Source organism: Muscardinus avellanarius (assembly GCF_963383645.1).
Source record: "Muscardinus avellanarius genome assembly, chromosome: 10".
NCBI lineage: Eukaryota > Metazoa > Chordata > Mammalia > Rodentia > Gliridae > Muscardinus > Muscardinus avellanarius.
The window spans coordinates 60,629,716-60,651,575 of NC_137796.1; the positions used below are offsets into that span (position 1 = coordinate 60,629,716).

Below are 21,860 nucleotides of genomic sequence, written 5' to 3' on the forward strand. Positions count from 1 at the left end.
CCCAGTTTATGGCAGTATTTTTAAAAACTCTGTCCCTAGTAAGCACAAACTCTTCGTCTCCCTGGGCCAGTTTTTCCCAGCACCATTTGTTGAAAAGTTTATGATGAAATACCTTAGTGTCTGCCAAGCTTCTGTGCAGGGATTGAAAAATTCACAACTATTTGGCTTTTTGTTAATGATCAATTGCTTTTTAAACATTCGCCGCCAAACTCCCATGGCTAAAAATAGGAAGCCACAGATTTCATAACTTCAGATTTCTCCAAACATTTGTACACTGACTGCAAATCAAATCACTGAGTTTTTCACAAGTCTGGTATGAGGCTCCCTTCAATGTCTTGAGTAGAAGGAAAAGAACATCGCAGCCCCAGCCTGTCTTTCAGCGCCGCGACAGGTCAGATTCCCAGATAATTTGGAGCACAGAGGCTCAAATCTTTTGATAACTGACTTGTTTTGTCTTCACTAAACTGGTGACAAGCTAGACGAGGTGGCCTGAAATCCCAGCTACCCGGGAGACGGAGACGGGAAGAGAAGAAATTCAAGGCCAGGCTGGACAAGATAGCAAAACGCTGTGTCACAATAAAAAAGGGCAGGAGTTATCACTGAAATGCTGGCTACCCGGGAAGCTGAGACAGGAGGAGCAGAAATTCAAGGCCAGGCTGGACAAGATAGCAAGACGATGCACCAAAATAAAATAAAAAGGGTAGGAGTTATCACTCGGTGGTAGAACACCCCTGGGTTCAACCCCCAAGACCAAAATAAATAAGTAAATAAATACAAACTGCTGAGCACAGGGTGGTGGCATATGCTTGTAATTCCAGTACTTGGGAGGCTGAGACAGGAGGATCGCAGGTTCATGGTCAGCCTCAGCAACTTAAAGAGGCCCTCCGCAATTCAGTGAGAACCCTGAATCAAAATAAAAATTAGAGCTGGGCGTGGTGGTGCAGGCTTGTAATCCCAGTACTTGGGAGGCTGAGACAGGAGGATCGTGCAGGTTCAAAGCCAGCCTTAGCTACTCAGTGAGGCTCTCAGCAACTTAGTGAGACCCTATAAAATATATTTATAAAATATAAAAAAATAAATAGGCCTGAGGGGGTATGACCCGGAGGTAAAAGGCCTCTGGGTTTCATCCCCAGTACCATAAATAAATAAATAAATAAATTAATTAATTAATAAAATTAAATAGAGCTGGGGGTGTAGCTCAGAGGTAGAATGCCCTTGGGTTCCGTCTCCAGTACCACAAAAAGAAACAAAAATGCTGGTGTTAGCACTTCTTCCACCAGGTGTGCCAGGGTTACTAGCTAGGTGGTCAAATACTCAGACCTAGAACACAAGCTTGAGGTCCCGTTACAAATGTTTGGGTCCAGCTACAAATTTCTATGTTGAAACCCTAACAGTCAATGGGACAGTATAAGGAGGTGGAGCCCTTGGGAAGGGACCAGGTCATGAGGGTGGAGCCCCAGGAAGGGGGCAGAGTATACCTGTAAAACAGGCCCCACACCAAAATCAGAGCACTGTAGTAGTATGTGCATACCCACATCCATAGCAGCACAATTCACAACAGCCAAAGTGTAGAACCAACCTGGGTGGGTGTCCATCGGCAGATGAATGGATGACAAAGTTACGGGAAATGCAGACAATGGAATTCTACTCAGCAGTAAAGAAGAACAAAATTATGTCATTTGCAAGAAAATGGATGGACCCAGAGAACATTATGTTAAGTGAGATTAGCCAGGCACAGAAAGGGAAGGGTCATATGTTTTCTCTAATATGTGGTAGCTGGGGAGTAATGGGGAGGCCAGAGTGGCTCCAGGTAACGGAGGAGAAGCCTCAGCAGAGCCAGAGAGGTGGTCTTGGGGAAGGGGAGGGGGGAGACTGAGGCTCATTAATGGAAATACTGCCATGCACATGTGTACACATGCGAATATACCAACATCATCTTGATGTGCCAGTATTGGAAAATTACTTTGATATTAATTTCAAAATGTAAAAAGTAGTCAGGGCCTGGGTGCTGCAGGCCCCCCGGGCAGGGAGGGGGCGGCAGCTGTTACGATGCAGAGCTCCCCTCTGCCTTTGCCCTTCGTTCTAATGATTAACCTATAGTAAAAGCCTCAGAGTCAGTGGAAGCCTTTAGCCCTAAAACAATATGGAGGCATCAGCGCCTCTGTGTCCCTCCTCTCCTCTGTGGCCTGGCTGGGTGTAGGAAAGGTAAGCTCCGTGTGCGGCTTCGAAGCTCCCATAGTCGATGAGCAACCAATACTGCCCGATACAACAGAGGCAGAGGCCAGGTAGATTGTTGACCCCGCACTTAGAAAGTGCACTGTCCAGAGACAAAGAGGCACCACCTGCCTAAGGAATAAGTTACCAGCCCACTGCCTTGGGAACGCTGATAAGAAGAGACCAGTACTAAATCTACTTAAGGGCTGGGGTCCCAGGAGGAGGAGAGTTCCCTTTCCAGGTTCTCCAGCGTGCGGGTCAGTATGCTGCTTTTTCCTTCTCTATTTCCTACTGATTTTGTAATAAAGATTTGCACTGAATTACCTATTAGTTTTAATATATATATACATATATATGTATATATATACATATATACATATATATGTATATATACATATATACATATATATGTATATATACATATATACATATATATGTATATATATACATATATACATATATATATATATATATTTTTTTTTTTTTTTTGCGGGTCTGGGGATGGAGCCCAGGGGCATTTAATCTCCCAGCTACAGACCCTGCCCTATTTTTTTATTCTTTTTTTTGTGTGTGTGGTACTGGGGGTGGACACCAGAGGCTTTCTACCTCTGGGCTATACTCCCAGACCTATTTTCTATTTTATTTGGAAACAGGGTCTCACTAAGTTGCTGAGAGCCTCACTAAGTAGCCGAGGCTGGCTTCGAACTTGCACGATCCTCCTGTCTCGGCCTCCCAAGCGCTGGGATTACAAGCGTAGCTGAGGCTGTCTGCGAATCGTGCTCCTCCAATCTTAGCCTCCTGAATGCTGGGATTACAAGTGTGCGCCACCACATCTGACTAATTTTTCTATTCAACAAACTTTAGTTGAATAAGAAAAAGATCCCTTGCACCGTGTGTGTGTGTGTGTGTGTGTGTGTGTGTGTGTGTGTGTGTGTGTGTGGTGGTGGTACTGGGGGTGGAACCCAGGGCCTTTTCTACCTCTGGGTTATACTCCCAGACCTATTTTATACTTTATTTGGAAACAGGGTCTCACTAAGTTGCTGAGAGCCTCACTAAGTAGCTGAGGCTGGCTTCGTACCTGTGCGATCCTCCTGTCTCAGCCTCCCAAGCACCGGGATTACAAGCGTGCGCCACCACGCCCGGTTCCTCGAACCATTTTAAACTGTAACAATAGTACCCTGTATTGGGAAGACAGAAATGGGGAGGTGGGGGCACCAAATGCCGTGTGCATGTAGGTCATTGTCAACATGATTTACATTATGATGTGAAACTATAATGCACCAATAGCAGCATATTTAAAAGAAGAAAAAACCTTAACATATAAATAGAAAAACAAACAAAAATTAAACAGGCTCTACACAGACATGTTGGTGCACAGTTGTAATCCCAGTATTTGAGAGGCTGAGACAGGAGGACTGCAGGTTCGTAGCCAGTTTCAGCTACTTAGTAAGACCCTGCTTAAAAAAAAGAAAAGAAAAAAGAATAAGAGCAGGGCGTGGTGGTGCACGCTTATAATCCCAGCATTTTGGAGGCTGAGACAGGAGGATCGCAGTTTGTGGACAGCCTCAGCTACTTAGTGAGGCCCTTAACTCAGTGAGACCCTGTTTCAAAATAAAGAATAAAAATAGGGCTGGAGGTGGTGTAGAACAGAGGTAGAATGTCCCTGGGTTCCACCATCCTCTTTACCACACACACATACACACAAGGTCTGGGAAGCCAAATATGGTCGAGCATGCTTTGAAAATTGCTTAAAAAAGCAAGGCTATTTTATTTTTATTTTTTGCAAAAAAAAAAAAGGTACTCCCAGCTGTGCAAGAGATTTTGGGTTTTATATCCATGACTCAAAGCTCTGGCACTGAGCCGGGCGTGGTGGCGCATGCTTGTAATCCCCGCGTTTGGGAGGCTGAGACAGGAGGACCGCGCAGGTTCGAAGTCAGCCTCAGCTGGCTTAAGAGTCCCTGTTTCCAAATAAAATATAAAAAAGGTCTGGGAGTGTAGCCTGGAGATAGAAGGCCCCTGAGTTCCATCCCCAGTACCACCAAAACAAAAAACAACAACAAAAAAAAAAAAACAAAAAAACCCCCACAAAAAAACAAAGCTCTGGCACTGAACCCCTATTGGTGAGATTTACAGCTTCACTTTCTTTCAGGTCAGCTACCGGGGTAGACAGGGAGGGTACCCTCAACACCTGTCACATCTTAAAAGATGCTTATTTGTGAAGGAATGTAAGTCCCTACCAGGTTGCAAAATGGCGATGTAAATTAAGCTGCTCCTTTGACAAAGATCTAATATATTAATTATATTCTCACAATTCCCCTTTCTCTCTTTCTCTCTCTCTCTCTCTCTCTCTCTCTCTCTCTCTCTCTCTCTCTCTCTCTCTCTTCTCTCTCTCTCTCTCTCTCTCTCTCTCTCTGTCTCTCTCTCTGTCTCTCTCTCTGTCTCTCTCTCTGTCTCTCTCTCTGTCTCTCTCTCTCTCTCCTTTCTGTATTGGGAAGGGAACTTAGGGGCATTCTACCTCTGAGCTATACCCCCAGCCCTATTTTTTATTCTTTATTGTGAAACAGGGTCTCACTGAGTTGCAAAGGGCCTCACTAAGTAGCTGAGGCTGGCTATGAACCGTGATCCTCCAGTCTCAACCTCTCAAATGCTGGGATTACAAGTGTGTGCCACCACGCCACACTCCTCCCTCTTTTAATTATACATGATTACTCTTTTCCTCAAATTCTGTTAACATACATCGACTCTTGTTCTCAAAGGTGTTTGACAAAAGATTATTATGGTAATCGATAGAGGATGGTTTGGTTAGAACTGTCTGTGTCTGTCTGGGGACGAGGATTTTAACAGAGGGTTATGCAGTGGTTGTGTCTTCGAGGCCATGCCTCATAAGCTCCATAAGCTGGCCCTGATTGTGCACCCAGTAGAGAGTGCACAGATGTCAGGGAGGCTGGAGGAGGGGACACAGGGACTCTGGGCCACATTCAGGTCCATTTGCATCTCGCCAGGGGCCATGGCCCGCAATGCTCCCGCTTCTGGTGCTTTCAGCATCGACCCACCAGGATTTTCCTGGGCAGGAAGATCCCCGGTCACCTGAGACAGCAACCACAGCCCCAGTAGTCCACACACACTTGGAGGACTGAGCACCTGCTGCCTGAGCCCCTCCTAGAGGTCTGCTAAGTTTCTATATGCTGCCGTTCCCTCATGGCCGGGCGTAGTGGTGCAAGCTTGTAATTCTGGTACTTGGGAGGCTTAGACAGGAGGCTTGCACAGGTTCAAAGCCAGCCTCAGCTAGTGAGGCTCTCAGCAACTTAGTGAGACCCTACTTCCAAACAAAAATATAAAATAGTTTCACTCCCAGTAACACACACACACACACACACACACATACACACACACACACCTGCTTCTCTCTCTCCCTTCCTCTCCCCCCCCTTTTTGGTATTGGGAATTGAATTTTTTTTGTGTGTGTGGTACTGGGGGTGGAACCCAGGGGCTTTTCTACCTCTGGGCTATGCTCCCTGACCTATTTTATACTTTATTTGGAAACAGGGTCTCACTAAGTTGCTGAGAGCCTCACTAAGTAGCTGAGGCTGGCTTCGAACCTGTGCTGTGAGATCCTCCTGTCTCAGCCTCCCGAGCGCGGGGATTACAAGCGTGCACCACCACGCCCAGACGGAGATTGAATTTTGAGGCATTCTCCCTCTGGGCCACACCGCTAGCCCTATTTTTTATTCTTTATTTTATTTTTTTATTTTATTTTATTTTATTTTATTTTTTTGTGGTACTGGGGTTCCTGGAAGCCGGTCTATCTCTGGGCTACACTCCCAGACCTATTTTATTTTTGGAAACAGGGTCTCCTAAGCCAGCGCTGCTGGCTTCGAACCTGCGCGATCCTCCTGTCTCTGCCTCCCAAGTGCGGGGATTACAAGCGTGCGCCACCACGCCCGGCTTTATTCTTTATTTTAAAACAGGGTCGAGGTCTGGCTGTGAGGCCTGGCCAGAGGAGGTAGGAAACAAAGAACTCCAGGGTGGTGGGAAAAGTGGCCCTCACCATCCTCCTGGCCCCAGCCCATAAACCTACCTGTTTGGCTCCGTCAAGACCACCAAGGGAGACAAGCCACGACTGTGTAACCATTCCTCCCTCTTAATGCCCCGTAAAAGGCCCCTAGTCTATAAGACAAGGGCCCCTGACTCTCATGGATTCTCTCTCCAGGTTCCTCTTCCCAGATATATCCCCAAATAAATCTGTTCCTGCTGTCGAGCTGTGTACTCCTTGTCCCTATATTTACCAACATATGATATTTATTAACGTCCAGTACTTGGGAGGCTGAGACAGGAGGATTGCAGGTTTGAAGTCAGCCTCAGCAACTTAATGAGGCCTTCAGCAACTTGATGAGACCCTGTTTCAAATCCCAGCATTCGGGAGGCTGAGACCGGAGGATCGCGGTTCGCGGACAGCCTCAGCTACTTAGTGAGGCCCTCTGCAACTCAGTGAGACCCGGTTTCAAAACAAACAATAAAAAATAGGGCAGGGGCTGTAGCTCGGAGGTCGAATGCCCCTGGGTTCCAACCCCAGACCTGCAAAAAAAAAAAAAAAAAAAAAAGGGCTGAAGGTGTATCTCAGAGGAAGAACACCCCTCGATTCAATCCCTAGCACTACAAAAAATAAAAAAATAAAAAATTGCAGAGGCTGGCCTCAAATCTGCGATCCTCTTGCTTCAGCAGACCAAATACTGGGAGGACAGGCGTGGGCCCCTGCTCTGGGCTCAGCAAACCTCTCTGAGCTGAAGGGTGCAGCCGAAATCACACTCCGGTTGGGTCCCTCAGAAAGTCGGGACAGGACAGCAGTCTTTCAGTTTCAGTGGTCGCTACCTTTCCTGACCTTGACCCTGGAAGAGAGGCAGCTGTCCGGCAGTCGGTTGTCCGTGTGCTTGTTTGATGTGTGCTCATGATCACATTCTTTGGCAGCAAAAGCCCTGACACAATGTTGTGTTTTGTCATCGCCAGCGAGAAGTCCATTTCTGCCCTTACTCATGTTTGCTTTGGTCACAGGATTCAGCGGCATCTGCCAGTCTTCTCCCCTGACAAGCTATTCTCGTCCCCTCTATTCATAATAGGACCTTTGTAGCTTGGCTGGGGGCATGCGCCTGTCATCCCGGGACTTGGGAGGCTGAGACAGGCGGATCAAGGTTCGAGGCCTGTCCCAGCCACACAGCAAGACCCTGTTTCCAAATAAAAAATACAAAGGGCTGGGGATGTAGGCAGCTCATAGGTAGAATGCCCCTGGGTTTAATCCCCAGTTTCATTTAAAAAAAAAAAAAAAAACAGCCGGGCATGGTGGCGCAAGCACACTTGTAATCCTCGCGCTTGGGAGGCAGAGACAGGAGGATGGCGCAGGTTCGAAGCCAGCCTCGCTGGCTTAAGAGACCCTGTTTCCAAATAAAAATATAAAAACAGGTCTGGGAGTGTAACCCGGAGGTAGAAGGGCTTCCAGGAACCCCAGTACCACCAAAAAGAAAGAAAAAAAAAATCACGGTTCACAGACAGCCTCAGCTACTTAATGAGGCCCTTTGCAACTCAGTGAGACCCTGTTTCAAAATAAAAAAATAAGAAATAGGCCTGGGGGTGTAGCTCAGAGGTGGAATGCCCCTGGGTTCCATTCCCAGACCCGCAAAAAAGAAGGAGGAGGAGAGGGAGGGGGAGGGGGAGGGGGAAGGGGAAGGAGAGGGAGAAGGAGAAGGAGAGGGAGAAGGAGAAGGAGAAGGAGAAGGAGAAGGAGAAGGAGAAGGAGAAGGAGGAGAAGGAGAAGGAGAAGGAGAAGGAGAAGGAGAAGAAGCCTGGCACATGCTTTCAATCCCAGTACTTGGGAGGCTGAGACACAAGGATAACAGGTGTGTGGCCAGCCTCAGCAACTTATGAGGCCCTCTCCAATTTAGTGAGACCTTGTTTCAAAATAAAGAATAAGAAAATCGGGTTGAGGATATAACATGGAGGTAGAATGCCCCTGGATTCTACCCCCAGTATCACACACACACACACACACACACACACACACACACACACACACACAAAGTTTGTGAGGAGGTGCTTGGAAACTGTGCAAATATCCCAATCTTGCCTCAAATTTATCTATCTATATCTACCTATTATCTACCTATATCTATCTATTATCTATCTAGCTATCATCTATCTATCTGTAGCCACACTCAGGATTCAGGATTGGACCTGGGGCATCGTACCTTTGAGCTCTGCGCCAGCCCTTTTTATTTTTACTTATTTATTTTGGATACTGAAGGTTGAACCCAGACGTGTTCAACCTCTGAGCCACACCCCTTGACATTTTCTTATTTGTTTTTGAGGCACTAGGGATTGAACCCAGAGGCATTCTACCTCCCAGCTACACCCCCAGCTCCATTTTTTATTTTTTACTTTGAAACCAGGTCTCACTGAGTTGCAAAGGCCTCACTAAGTAGCTGAGGCTGTCCTCGAACCGTGATTCTCCTGTCTCAGCCTCCCAAATGCTGGGATTACAAGCGTGCACCACCATGCCCAGGTCCCCCCAGTCCTTTTTATTTTTATTTTATTTTATTTTATTTATTTTATTTGTTTATTTATTTATTTTGGTGGTACTGGGGTTTCTAGAAGCCCTTCTACCTCCGGGCCACACTCCCAGACCTATTTTTTTTTTTTTTTGAAACAGGGTCTCTTAAACCAGCATGGCTGGCTTCGAGCCTGTGCGATCCTCCTGTCTCCGCCTCCCAAGCGCGGGGATTACAAGCATGCGTCCCCCCCCACCTCCCGCCTGGCTTATTTTTTGTTTTGAAACAGGTTCTCACTAGGTTACTGAGAGTCTCACTATGTTGCTAAAGCTGTTTTCATTTTTATTTATTTATTTATTTTTTTAGTATGTGTGAGATGCTGGGGATTGAACCCAAGGGCATTCTGTCTCCAAGCTAAGCTACACCCATAGCCCTAATTTATTTTTTATTTGGAAAGAAAGCCTCACTAAGTTATTGAAAGCCTCACTAAGTTGCGGAGGCTGGCTTTGAACCTGTAATCCTCCAGGTCCCAGCCTTCCAAGTACTGTGCTCACAGGCTTGGTCCACCACACCCAGCACGTCAGGGATTTTTCTGGCTGCTTTATTATATATAAGAATGATCAATTAGTAATTCCAGTTCCTGCTTGTTCCCTCTTAAGGAAGATGGGGTGGGACGGGACTGGACGTTCCAGTTTCTAATCATGCCCTTCTAATGACCAGTCTTCACCTGGATCTCACCTAAAGTCACTCAGAAGGACGGAAGACGCTCCTGCTGCCCTGGAACCCTGAGGGACGCAGCAGCTCTGTGTCAGCAACTGGGCCAAAGAACAGAGACTATAGCAGCAACAAAATGCACCTAGCGCTCTTTAGGGGGCAGGAAATCACAAGGGTTTTAGGAAATCTGTCTAGGAAATTGAAAACAGTTGTAGTGTGTGTGTGTGTGTGTGTGTGTGTGTGTGTGTGTGTGTGTGTTCTGTGGTCCTGGGGATTGAACCCAGAAGCATTTTACCTTTATGGTATATACCCAGTCCTATTTTATTTTTATTTTTAAAATAAATTTATTTATTTATTTATTTATTTATTTATTTATTTATTTATTTATGAGGGTCTGGGATGGAACCCAGGGGCATTTGACCTTTGAGCTACATCCCCAGCCCTATTTTCTATTCTTTATTTTTTATTTTATTTATTTATTTATTTTTGGTGGTACTGGGGTTCCCGGAAGCCCTTCTACCTCCGGGCTACACTCCCAGACCTATTTTTACATTTTTATTTGGAAACAGGGTCTCCTAAGCCAGCGCAGCTGGCTTCGAACCTGCGCGATCCTCCTGTCTCTGCCTCCCAAGCGTGGGGATTACAAGCGTGCGCCACCACGCCCGGTTCTATTCTTTATTTTGAAACAGGGTCTCACTAAATTTCAGAGGGCCTCACTAAGTAGCTAAGGCTGTCAGCAAACCACGATCCTCCGGTCTCAGCCTCCTGAATGCTGGGATTACAAGCCTGCGCCACCACACCCAGCTCTTATTTTTATTTTGAAACAGGGCCTTGCTAAGAGGCAGAGCACCTCACTAAGTTGCAAAGGCTGGCCTTGAACCTGTGATCCTCCTGTCTCAGCCTCCCAAGTACTGGGATTACAGGCATATGTGCCACTATGCCGTGTGTGTGTGTGTGTGTGTGTGTGTGTGTGTGTGTGTGTGTGTACTGGGGATGGAACCCAGGGGCATTCTACCTCTGAGCTACACCTTCAGCCCTATTTTTTATTCTTTATTTTATTTTTTATATGTTTTTATTGGTGCATTGTAGTCAAACATCACAATAGAATATATGACTTGTGAGGGTATACAAGCACACATCATCCAATTAGCCCCTATCCCCAGAGTCTCACTGAGTTGCAAAGGGCCTCACTAAGTTGATGAGGCTGGCCTTGAACCTCTGATCCTCCTGTCACAACCTCTTGAGTACTGGGATTGCAGGCATGTGCCATCACACCAGGCTTAGATATGTTTTCACTATGGCCCATCAAGAAATTGCATTGCATTTCCCAGCCCGCCCCCACCCCCGCCTTGCTGGGGTCATGAGACAGGCTCCTGTCAAGAAAGCAGAGGCAAGAGCACCCTGCTTTCTTCCAGGCACCCCATAAATCTCCCAGGTAGCTCTCTTTCTCTGTTCTCTACCTGTTGATCAGATATTAATACCAGTGTATCAGTTATCTATTGCTGCGTAACAGAGTAGCCACAAATTCTTCCAAGCACCAAAGAATAAGTATTTGGGGATGGAGTTGAATACTAGAGTGCTGGCCTAGCACAGACAAGGCCCTGAGTTCCATCCCCAGCTCTGCAAACTGAAGGCTTAGGAGTTTGGAGCGGCTTGCAGGGTGGCTCTGACTCAGAGGTTTTTATGGGGCTCGGTCATGCCTTAGCCAGGGATTCCGTCATTTGGAGATGGTCCCCTGGAGCCCTTCAAGCCACTTCCAGGATCACTCACACAGTTGTTGGTTGGAAGCCTCAGTTTTTGCTGATTGTTGACGTCTCTACAGGCAGTGGGAGTATCCTCATGAATTGAGAGCTTCCCCCAGAGAAAGGAGGAGAGGAGAGAGACATAAACATCTCTTCAGTATGCTAGGATGCATTACTAAGGTCAACCCAGGCAGCACAGGTAGAGGACCCCACAGGATGTGAGTGCAGGGGTGAGATTAGTGGGTCCACATCAGAGCCCTGCTACCTCATCCAGGACTTCCTTGAAGCTATAGGTCAAGATACTGAGGACAGCCGGGCGTGGTGGTGCACACCTATAATCCCAGTACTTGGGAGGCTCAGCAACTTCGTGGGAACTCTGGGCATTCCTACCTCTGAGCTGCAACTTCAGCCATTTTTCTTTTTTATTAAAACAGAGTTTGTTTAGTTGCTGAGGCTGACTGGAGCTCAGAGTCTCTGAATTCAATCCCCATTACTGTAAAACAAAAGAAAACGAGCCAGGTGTGGTGCTCTGTGCCTGTAATCTCTGTACTTCTGAGGCTGAGACAGGAAGATCACAGGTTCGAGCCTAGCCTCAGCAACCCAGCAAGACCCTGTTTTAAATAAAAAATAAAATAAAAGCCGGGCATGGTGGCGCACGCTTGTAATCCCAGCATTCAGGAGGCTGAGACAGGAGGATCGCAGTTTGCAGACAGCCTCAGCTACTTAGTGAGGCCCTCTGCAACTCAGTGAGATCCGGTTTCAAAATAAAGTATAAAAAATGGGGCTGGGGTGTAGCTTGGAGGTCAAATGCCCCTGGGTTCCATCCCCAGACCCACAATAAATAAATAAATAAATAAATAAATAAATAAATAAATAATAAAATATAAAATAAAAGGGCCTGAGGTATAGCTCAGAGGGAGAATGCCCCTGGATTCAATCCCCAGTAACACACACACACACACACACACACACACACACACACACACACCACCAACAACAACAACACCAGCAACAACGACAACAACAAAAGACGCCATTAGGCTGGGTTCCTGCCTCTCTGTCTCTCTACCACCTGGACTTTACATGAAGGAGAAACAAAATCAATTGTTTAAGCCTCTGATATCTCAGTTTCTCCACCTTGGTATTGTTTATCCACTCTGATCTATCAGTGGCTGCCCCTGCTATTACTCACAGGAGGACCAATTGCCAGAGGACCAGGGCGTGGATGTTTAAATCGGACACTAAATAAATAGCACTTTGGATGGACACTAAATAAATAGCACTTTGTGACTTGTGCACATATATAAATATTGGCAAAAAATAAATACGAGAAAATGGGAATAAAGAAAACTCCATCAACCCAATAGAAGGAGGGGATGGAAAAATAATATACTGAATCAACGCCACACAATCAGAGCTCAGTGGAAAGTAGGAAGCCGTAAAAGAAGGAGACCTAAGGAAACACTGCAAAGTGGCTTTATAAGCTGGGCGTGGAGGCAGCCTTTGAACTCTGAGTCAAAATCCAGGAGCCATAAAAGAAGGCATTAATACACCGAAGGGCATTAAGTAGGAAAAGAGCATTCCTTCTCTTTCTTTGTCTTCCTTCTTCCTGAACCATAGAGACTTTTTGTTTCTTTGCTGGTTTGTTTCTTTTTTGAGACTAGAGATGGAAGCCAGGGGCAATTCAACCTCTGAGCTACATCCCCGGCCCTTTTGATTTTGAGAGCGTCTCACTAAGCTGTGGAGGCTGACCTCAAGCCCGAGATCCTCCTGTCTCAGCCTTCCAAATTCTGGGATTAACAGGCGTGCCATGCCACACCCTACCTGAACAATATAATATTAAGACCCTTGTGCGGGGCACACAAGGCCAGCTTGGGGTGACTTGGGGACAGGTGCCAGGGCCTTCCTGGGGTGCAGGAGCCATCTGCTCTGGAAATAGCTCAGACAGGGGGCCAGCCCAAGCAGGGAACATGAGGCGCCCAGGCGAGGCAGGGGCTGCCTTGAGGGTGTGGCTAGCATGACAGTGAAGAGGAGAGGAATGGCATACAGGGACACTAGCCACCGAGTGCATCTGGGCATCCAGGCCAATCACTAAGCCAAACAGGAGACGGAGGGAAGGGGAGGACACAGGGCGGGAACGGGTGAGGGCTCACTGGGCGATATGTGCATGTATGCCTCCACCATCTTGGGCCCCATTAAGATGTACGACTGCAAGCCATTAACCGTTAGTAGGGGAGAAGAAGAAGAACTGCAATCGGGCACCTGGCTGGCAGGCGCTCTGGTGCCCTCAGCTCTCCTTGCAGTTAAGGGTCGCTATGTGAAACGCGATAAACACTTTGTGCCACTTGCAGCTCTGGGGCTTGAGACACCTGCGTGCCCGTCTTTTACTTTCTCCTGGCTGGAACCCACCAGCAAGGACTGGACTCGCACCAGAGGGCAATCTCCTGGGCCTCTGAATGCTGCCCACGGGTGGGGAGTGCTCACCACTCATCCTTGAGTTAAAAAGCTAGCGCATCTGGAACATGAAAGCCATATCTCACTGTTGGCAGAGGGGGTGTAAATATGGAAAAGGAAAGCCGAGCGTGGGGGCGCACGCTTGTAATCCCCGAGGCGCTTGGGAGGCTGAGACAGGAGGATGGCACAGGTTCGAAGCCAGCCTCAGCTACTTAGTGAGGCTCTCAGCAACTTAGTGAGACCCTGTTTCAAAATAAAATATAAAATAGGTCTGGAATTATGGGCCGGAGGTAGAAAGCCCTGGGTTCCACCCCCAGAAATATATATGTATATATGTGTATATGTGTATATGTGTATATGTATATGTATATATATGGAAAAGGATCGGGTGTGTTGAATTTGATCAGATGTATCATCTTTTTCTTCTTCCACCAGTCATTTTGGACTCCACCAAACATCTGCCTTTCCCAAAGAATGGCCCCAGGAGTCAATTGGACCTCCTACTCCGGGAACTCTGGCCTTCAAACAGCCTCCTGACTCTCCACTCACCCATCTCCCCTCTGTCATCCAGGCTTTGCCTTGTCAATGGTAGCCATTGCCCCAAGAATTACTCCTTTTTTTGTGTGTGTTACTGGAGATGGAACCCAAGGGCATTCTACCTCCCAGCTACAACCCCAGCCCTATTTTTTATCCTTTTTTTTGTGTGTGTGTGTGGTACTGGGGGTGGAACCCAGAGGCTTTCTACCTCTGGGCTATACTCCCAGACCCATTTTATATTTCATTTGGAAACAGGGTCTCACTAAGTTGCTGAGAGCCTCACTCAGTAGCTGAGGCTGGCTTCGAACCTGCGCGATCCTCCTCTCTCAGCCTCCCAAGCGCGGGGATTACAAGCTTGCGTCATCACACCAGGCTTATCCTTTGTTTTGATAACAGATCTCACTGAGTTGCAAAGGACCTCACTAAGTAGCTGAGGCTGGCGGCCTTGAAGGCGATCCTCCTGTCTCAGCCTCCTGAATGTGTGCACCACCACGCCTGGCTTCATCTAGTCTTTTAATCTCACTGGTAGGACTTCTATAGAATATTAAACTCTAATAGCTAACGAAAAGAATTTAATTTACCCTGCTATGCAGACCCACCCAAACCTGTCATGTGAGACCCTCGTACAGGTTTTGTACCACCATTTCATCCCTCAAGCGGCTCCCAATATAAAAAAAAAAAACGTGTTAGAAACTTGAGGATGAAGCCAGGCGTGGTGGCGCACACTTGTAATCCCAGCATTCGGGAGGTGGAGACCAGAGGATTGTGGTTGCAGACAGCCTACTTAGTGAGGCTCTTTGCAATTTAGTGAGACCTTGTTTCAAATAAAGAATAAAAAATAGGGCAGGGGGTGTAGCTGGGAGGTAGAGTGCTCCTGGGTTCCATCCTCAGTACCGGAAAAAAAAAAAAAAAAAATTGACGATGACCCTTGAATCCCCCCATGGAAAAAAAAAATCTTGACGATGACCCTTGAACCCCCATGGGGAGCTCCTCAGGGCCACCTTCAAGGTCTTTAACAATAAAGAGGATGAACAATGAGCCCAAAGGGAGACATCTCTTCCTTAAATATCAAAGCATCAAATGCTGGCTTCAGTTTTGGCATGTTCCATCTTCAACCCAGGACAGAGATCCAGCAGCCGCGCCCCTCCACCCCAGCCTCTTGGTGCCAGGGCTTGGTGTCCCTGTCTGCCTCTGCCTACCAGGCCTGTCTGCTTTGCAACAACTGGGGACATCATAAATGAAAATACCGAGCAGGGCGCGGTGGCGCACGCTTATAATCCCAGCGTTCGGGAGACAGAGACAGGAGGATCGTGGTTCGCGGACAGCCTCAGCTACTTAGTGAGGCCCTCTGCAACTCAGTGAGACCCTGTTTCAAAATAAAGAATAAAAAATAGGGCTGGAGATGTAGCTCGGAGGTAGAATGCCCCTGGGTTCCATCCCCAGTACTGCAAAAAAAAAAAAAAAAAGTAAAATAATAAAAATAAATAAAACACCCCCAAGTGTTTTATTTATTATCTGGATTCAAACCCCTCTGGTCCCCACCAGAAATGACTGACCAACAACTTTGCCTCCCTCATGGCCACAACTGTGGATTGATGGTGCCCATGATCTGCAAGCCCGTAACCAGTGAGTCAAAAGAGCCCAGGGTGCCGGGGGCGGCAAGCGAGTCTCTCTTCTTTTGGATGCTGGAGCTAGCTTCTCCCAATGACTGAATTTCAGGGTCCCCTGGTTTCATCTCCTGTGTGTAATCGATATGAAAAGCTTTGAGGAGGCCCCCTGCAGATGCCTCGTCTTCTCTGTAGCTTGGGTGCCATCTCATAAGGCCCTCCTTTGGTTATTCCTAGTTACCCATTACCTGCTAGGTCAAAATCGCTCCCTCTCCCTCTCCCTCTCCCTCTCCCTCTCCCTCTCCCTCTCCCTCTCCCTCTCCATTTTTTATTTTTTGGGGACTGGGGATTGAATCCAGGTACATTCTACCTCCAAGTTATATTTCTAACTCTTATTTTATTTTGAAACAGTGTCTCGCTATGTTGCTAAAAGTCTCACTACCTGTTAAGGCTGTCCTTGAACCCGCAATCCTCTTGTCTCAGCCTCCCAAGTACTGAGGTTGCAGGCTTGCACCACCACATCAGCTTCAAGATCTCCTACATTAGGGGCCTCTGATGAATTGGAAGAAATAACCCGAACCCCCATCTTTATTATATCTTCCTCCGCAGACAGGAAATCTCATCCCCACAGCTGTCTTTTCTGAGTGTGTTTGCGGTAATGGGGATGGAACCTAGGGGCATTCTACCTCTGAGCTACACCACAGCCCTATTTTTTTTTTTTAATCTTGAAATACAGTCTCACTGAATTACAGAGGGCCTCACTAAGTAGGTGAGGCTAGCCACGAACCCAGATCCTCCCTTCCCAGCCTCCCAAGTACTGGGAGTGCACCACCATGCCTGGCTCACTATTTTCTATTGAGATAATTCTTTTGTGTGTGTGTGTGGTACTGGGGATTGAACCAATGGTTTCAAAATAATAAAAATAAAATAGGGCTGGGAGCGTAGCTCAGAGGTAGAATGACTCTGGGTTCGATCTCTAGTAACACATACACACACACACACACACACACACACACACACAATGTTATCAAACAGTAAATAGATGTTGCAAGGTTTTAAAATATGTTTGTCATATACATGTACAAGCAAAGTTTCCTCCCTTTCTTTCTTTCTTTCTTTCTTTCTTTCTTTCTTTCTTTCTTTCTTTCTTCTTTCTCTTTTGTGGTACTGGGGATGGAACCTAGGGGCATTCTACCTCCGAGCTACATCCCCAGCCCTATTTTTTCTTTTTTTCGAAACAGAGTCTCACTAAGTTGCAGAGGGCCTCACTAAGTAGCTGAAGCTGTCTGTGAACCACAATCCTCCGGTCTCAGCCTCCCGAATGCTGGGATTACAAGCGTGTGCCACCAGGCCCGGCTTGGTTTCTTCTTAATTGTGACTATAAAGAACTTGAAGAAGTTGGGCATGGTGGCGCACCTGTGTAATACCCGTACTTGGGAGGCTGAGACAGGAGGAATGCGCAGGTTCAAAACCAGCCTCAGCTACTTAGTGAGGCTCTCAGCAACTTAGTGAGACCCTGTTTCCAAATAAAATAGAAAATAGGTCTGAGAATATAGCCTGGAGGTAGAAAGCCCCTGGGTTCCATCCCCAGTACCACAAAACAAACAAACAAACAAACAAACAAACAAACAAACAAAATAATTTGAAGAGGTCAGGCATGGAGATGCGTAGTTATAATTCTGATACTGGGAGGCTGAGACAGGATTGCAGGTTTGCAGCCAGCCTCAGCTACGTAGTGAGGAGGCCCTTTGCAACTTAGACCCTGTTTCAAAATAAAGGATAAAAATTAGGGCTGGGAATGTAGCTTGAAGATAGAATGCCCCTGGTTTCCATCCCCGGTGCCACAAAAATAAATGAAAGGAAGGAAGGAAGGAAGGTGGATGGATGGATGGATGGATGGATGGATGGATGGATGGATAAGCAAGGTAGAGCTGGGGGTAGACACACACACACACACACACACACACACACACACACACTCACACACATGTCATCAGAAACAATATTAAGCTCTTTCCCTGCAGCCACCAGGTCGTGTGGAGGCACGGGTGCGTTCACCGTTTGGCTTCAGTGGTAAACACCGTAACCACCGCGTGGCAGAGGAAGGCATTGCTGCTGGGGGTGCAATGGATGTTAATGCGGCTCAGGGAATTCGCGAAGCTACCAAAGTCTTCCTTAGTCAAACACCAAGCCCAAGCGCCGGGTGTGGTGGCGCACGCTTGTAATCCCCGTGCTTGGGAGGCGGAGACAGGAGGATCGGGCTGGTTTGAAACCAGCTGCGTGTGCTGGCTTAGGAGACCCTGTTTCCAAATAAATAAAATAGGTCTGGGAGTGTAGCTCAGAGGTAGAAGGGCTTCCAGGAACCCCAGTACCACCAAAAAAAAAAAAAAAAAAACCACCAAGCCCATCTTTGTGTGATTGGATCCACTTTGTGCTGAGCACCAAATCAACCTAATTAAGGTTGATAAAACAAGAAATTGGGGGAATGGGCCGGCCTCTGCAAAACTGACCCAGAGGGAAAGCACCGTTGTGTAGTCGTTAAGGACTATGGCAAAGAACCTCAGGCCGAGCATGCCATCGAGGAGTGCTTCAAATGCAAGAAATGAGCAAATAAAGATTTTGGTTTACAAAAAAATTAAGGATTATCTGCACCTATGCCAAGCATTTTAAGTTTGATGTGGAGGGAGTACTGGGAATTGAATCGTGGCGCTCTCAACCACTGAGCCTTATCTCCAGCCTATTTAGTTATTCATTTTTGTGGTACTGAGGATTGGACTCAGGGGCGTTCTGTCTCTAAGTACCCCCAGCCCTATTTTATTTATTCATTTATTTTTATTTTAAAACAGAGTCTCACTAAGTTGCCGAGGGCCTTGCTAAATTGCTGAGGCTGGTCTCAAACCTGCAATCCTGTTTCAGCCTCCCAAGTACTGGGATTACAAGCGGGCACCACTACACCTGGTCCCCAGGCCTTTTTATTATTTATTTATTTGTGTGTGGTACTGGGTATTGAACCCAGGGGTGTTCTACCTCTGAGCTTCACCCCATCCCTATTTTACTTACGGTACTAGGGATTGAATGCAGGGGCATTTAACCTTCAAGTTACACCCTCAGTTCTATTTTTTATTCTTTATATTTGAAAGAGAGACTCATTAAATTGTGGGGGCTCACCAAATTATTGAGGCTGTGATCCTCTTGTCTCAGCCTCCCAATACTGGGATTACAAGTATGTGCCACCATGCCTAGTTTTTACTTTATTTATTTATTTATTTATTTATTTATTTATTTATTTATTTTGGTGGTACTGGGGTTCCTGGAAACCCTTTACCTCCGGGCTACACTCCCAGACCTACTTTATACTTTTTTTAAATTTGGAAACAGGGTCTCTTAAACCAGCGTGGTTGGCTTCGAACCTGCACGATCCTCCTGTCTCCGCCTCCCAAGCACAGGGATTACAAGCGTGCGCCACCACACCCAGCTTTATTATTTTATTTTATTTTTTTGTTTAAAGAAATCTCTTTAAGCCGGGCGTGGTGGCGCACGCTTGTAATCCCCGTGCTTGGGAGGCTGAGACAGGAGGATCGCGCAGGTTCGAAGCCAGCCTCAGCTACTTAGTGAGGCTCTCAGCAACTTAGTGAGACCCTGTTTCCAAATAAAATATAAAAAAGGTCTGGGAGTATAGTCCGGAGGTAGAAAGCCTCTGGGTTCCACCCCTTGTACCACCAAAAAAAAAAAAAAAAAAAAATCTCTTTAATGAATACCAAAGCTTGTGAGACAGAATGTCTACAATTACACAGCTCTGAACAAGTGAAACCATGGTTATCAAACAGCTACTTTTATTACAGCATCTACAGTATCTGAAAAAGAGATGTAATAATAAATAACTGCAGCTGCATCACAAGACACCCATTTATTTAACCACAACAGTGGATCTTGCTACGTTTTATTCTAAGCCTTCATTATTCTTCAGGTTCTCCAGGCTCATGGATGTCATCAGTCTTCAAACTCATTCTAACCATTTGTGTTGCAAGAGAGATCTGTTGCTTTTTGCCAATCAGGGTTTCTATGACATGCTGTAGCAGCATATCATTTGTGCCCTTGTGCAGACAGTCGATCCCCAGCGCAGGGTTGTTCTCCTTCACCTGTCGGGCTCCGATTCAGTCATGGTCTGGATGGGATTCATGCCACTGTTTTCAGCCAGGGCCATGGGGATGACCTCCAGCACATCAGCAAAAGCTCTCATGGCGTACTGCTCCAAGGCGGGGCACTTGTCCGCCTCCTGGCTGACTGCCAAAGCACGGGAGATCTCCGCAGCACCGCCTCCATACACCACACGACCGTCACGGATGAGGTTCTGGGTGACACACAGCGCACCGTGGAGGGAGCGCTTGGCTTCCTCGATGATCATCTTATTTCCTCCTTGAATGAAAACGGTCACGGCCCGGGAGTTCTTGCACTGCTCAATGGCCAGCATTTTGTCTTTGGTTGAGCCAAACGAGATCTCCTGGACAACCCCAGCAAAGCCCAGCTTCTCCGGTGTGAGCTCAGAGAGTCGAGGGACAGTCCAATCAGCTCGATTTCTGGTCCGCCCACCCAATGAATCGCGGGCAGGTTTGTTCTGAAGAAGTAAGTGGTTGGCTTTATCATCAGAGCCCCACTGGCAAATAGCTAGGTTAGCACCAGTTCCTTTAATTTGTTTAATCATCCCTTCAAACTTGTCCTTTTCATATTTCTGAAGGGCTTTATAGTCTTCCACAGAGGTCACATCCAGCTTGTGCTTTGTCTTTGGTTTCAGTGGTTCAGATGGACACGTGAGGATTGCGATTTTAGCATCCTCCACTTTTTTCGGCATCTGTAGGTGACTGAAGTCCTTGTCCACGATCATGCCACGCCCTTTATGAGCTTGGTGTCCTCCAGCCTCCCGTCCACTTTGCCTTCTACTTTGATGGGCTCAAACTGAACGTCTCTCCGCACCGTGTCGGCCACGGTGAGGACCGCATTCACGGCAACCCCGGCCATTTGTCGGTGACACCTGTTAACCACTTTGGAGCCCAGCGTGGCTTTCGTGGTCTGGATCAGACCGCGGTTCCGTGTTCTCTGGGTCCACAAGGACACTGTCGCTGATCTTGTCCAGGTGCTCGATGGCAATGCGGGCGGCCTGCTCGTAGCCATCAGCGATTCTGATGGGTGAATGCCTCGGTCCAGCAGCTGCTCAGCTTCTTCCAGCAAGGCACCGGCCAGGACAACCACTCTTGTGGTTCCATCTCCAATTTCATCATCCTGGGACTTGGATGGTTCACCCATCAGCTTGGCAATCTGATGATCCACATCCGTCATGCTTAGAATGGTGGCACCGTCGATAGTTACAGTCACATCGCCGTCCTTATCCACCATCATCTTATCCAGCCCATTTGGTCCAAGTGATGTTCTCATTGTATTTGCTATAGCCTTTGCAGCCATTAGATGAGACTTGAGGGCCTCGAGTCCCATAAGACGAGACTTGCAGTCCTGATCCTTGTTGATGAAGAAGGGGCGCCCTTATTCGTCGAAGGCGAGGGTCCCCATGGACGCCATGATGTAGCAGTAGGAGTTACTTCCCTACAACTGGCGGAGACCCTATTATTTTATTTTTTAACAGGATGTCATTAAGTTGCTGAAAGTCTTGCTAAATTGCTGAGATTGGCTGCGAATCTGCAATCCTTCTGTCTCAGCCTTCCAAATACTGGGATTACAGGTGTGCGCCACAATGCCTGGCTCCTTTTTTATTTTTAATTTGAGACAGGGTCTCACTGAGTTAACCGGGCTGGTCACGAATTTGCAATCCTCTTGCCCTAGCCTTCCACATGCTCAGCACATGTTCTGTCAGAGCTACATCCTCCAGCCCATTCTCATTAAGTTTTGAAAAACCATTTGCTTGTCCATTGTCTCCACCTCCGCTTACCCCGTGGGAGGAGAGCAGGCTCAGGCTTGCTAGCACCTTGGGGATCCCCTCAGAAACCTGTTCTATGCGTGGTTAGTTTATTACAGTGCAAAGATACAGATGATAATCAGCCAATGGA

The 21,860-nt window shown here is 47.1% G+C and overlaps 1 pseudogene across 1 annotated transcript; it reads right to left on the reverse strand.

Moving 5' to 3' along the window:
• Positions 1–19,760: 19,760 nt before the first annotated feature.
• On the reverse strand, positions 19,761–21,375 carry LOC308268141 (T-complex protein 1 subunit epsilon-like; annotated as a pseudogene). Its single transcript has one exon. The product of its transcript is annotated as a T-complex protein 1 subunit epsilon-like (transcript).
• Between the last annotated feature and the right edge of the window lie 485 nt (positions 21,376–21,860).